The sequence below is a fragment of the Triticum urartu genome, chromosome 3A (assembly GCF_056163025.1).
Source record: "Triticum urartu cultivar PI428250 chromosome 3A, HENAU_Tu73, whole genome shotgun sequence".
In the NCBI taxonomy this organism is placed as follows: Eukaryota; Viridiplantae; Streptophyta; class Magnoliopsida; order Poales; family Poaceae; genus Triticum; species Triticum urartu.
In genome coordinates this window covers 371,877,602-371,879,876 of record NC_141875.1, presented here as the reverse complement: position 1 = coordinate 371,879,876, position 2,275 = coordinate 371,877,602, and positions in this window count along the sequence as shown.

The following is a 2,275-nucleotide window of genomic DNA, read 5'->3' as shown; positions in this document are numbered from 1 at the left end:
AGGAGGAAGCAAAAAATTATAGTTGTATATAATAAGGAGGCACTTGCATACGTGTGGCTATGGCCCTGGTTGGTCCCCACTGTCATCCTCTCCAATTAAAGTCATCTCCTGATTGCTCATGTTCATTGACCATGTTGAAAACGCGAGATGGCGGTGCCACGACGAGCACAACACCTGGAAGGATGGCGGAGAGGGCCTCGCGGGCCCTACAGATGGTCTGATATAGCACCCGCTACTCATTCAGGAAGCCAAGATCATAGGGCCACATGTCCACGAAAGCATTGTCATTCATTTGTTCGCCAGCGATTCGTCCTTCTGCGAGCCGGTGCTCATTGAGGAGATGGAGGTTGCAACATAGGTCGTCCTGCATTGGTAGCTCTTTCACCATTAGGGCGTCAAAGTGCGGCCGCACCTGCTCTATGGTGAACACGGTATGAACCGGCTTGGGTGGTGGCGCCGGCTCTTGGTCGGAAGCCACGTCCATCGTCTGATTGTCGTCGCTGAGCAAGGCGAGCTCGCAGGTGAGCCAACATGTCCGGCTGCTGGACTGGACCATTGCCAAGCACGAGTCTGACCGCCCTGGCCCACCCAGACCACCTCCCTCGCCCGCGCGCACTTTCCGCCCAAAAAGGTCAGGGCCGCCCGTGCCGCTTCCTGGTGCAGGCGATTGCTCCACGTTCAAATGACACAGGTGACATCCGTCCATTCATCTGCCGCCCACATTAATGATACGTGGTTGCCGAGATGGCTACTCTGGCGCCATCCGTCAGTCCCTGTGCCGCCCACCGTTGCTATATAAACTGCTGCGTCGGCCATAGCCACAGTCATCCGCTTCTGTTCCCTTTTTCCTATCCACACCACTCCCACCATGGCTTGGTTGCGCTCCAGCTCTCTTCGGGCCGGGCGGACAACGGACCAGAAGGAGATGGTAGCCATTGCTGCCGGCTGGCTGGCTGGCAGGCAGCTGGAGGACGACGACATCCCAATGGAGAACGTGGTAGTCGACGATCTGGCGCCAACCCCCTCCTCTGTGCGATCCTCGCTGGTGCATGGCCCCATGACCATCGGTGAGGCCCGTGCCCAATACATGGACATGGTGAGGCAGAAGCGTGAGGAGCAGTTCCAGGAGGCACAGGTCGACGCCGCCTACAACCACTACAGCAGGCGGAGGAGCAGATCGCCGTGGAGCGGGCGGAGCAGGAGGCGCTGCTCGAGTCATACCGCTCAGCCCGCGAGAGCCACCTTGTGCGCTGACAGTACCGCATGCAGGTGGCGGAGGTTGCGGCCACCTACAAAGAGGGCAATGAAGCGGGCGATGCGCTATTTCACGAGACCGACGACGAGGCGGAGGGCAATGCCGGCTCCACCCCGCCGGCACTGAGGTAGAGGACTTTGCTGGCTTTGGCGAGGCTCTGCTCCGCCAAGGCCCCGCCCCGCCAACAACGAGGCAGAGGATATTGCCAGCTCAGCCAAGGCCCCGCCCCGAGGATTTTCCCTGCTCCGCCAGCAACGAGACAAAGGACATTGCCGGCTCCATCGAGGCCCCGCCTCGCTGCCAACGGGGCCGCGCCACATAGAAGACAATGAAGAGTAGAACACGGTAGGTCTCAGCCGCTTGGGTCCAAGTAAGGCCACCGCTACTACACTCCAATTGAAGCCAAGCTTGGCAGGTTAAATATTGACGGCCGATTAGCTTCTTGGCGGCGACGTGGAGTCGGAGAGTTGTGTTGGAGAATAAGGTTCTGTTCGGCTCAGCCAGACACGGGAAATGGGCGCCAGAGATCATAGATTAGGTATAATTATACCTCCAGCATGTATCTCATGCGCTCCTGCACGCGCTCTCAAAAAAATACTAGTGGTCTCTAGCGCTCCTCCCCTGTGCTCCGCTGTCGGCCACCCCGGCCCCAGCGTCCACCTCTCCTATGTCGGCGACCACTCCGGTCCCGGCGGCCACCTCCCTAGTTTTGGTAGTCAACTGACCGTCTCCTCCGTTCGCTCTTCTCCTCATGGCGGCCAGATATGAGAGCCCGGAGTCCGTCTCGCTGTGTTCCCCCGTCCCTGCCCTGTGGTATCTGGCCTGGGCCTGTCGGGCTCCCCGTGTGCCCGCTCCTCCTCGGATGGTCCCGCGTCGGTCTGGGCGCCGGCGCCAGGGCCGGCGGATGCCGGGCAAGAGGCCGACTGGAACCGGGCCAAGGCCTCCCGCAAGGCTCTCTGGCGGCGACACAAGGCGCAGCGGTGCCTCCAGGGTTCGCCCCGTCCGCCTTCTTCCTCCTCC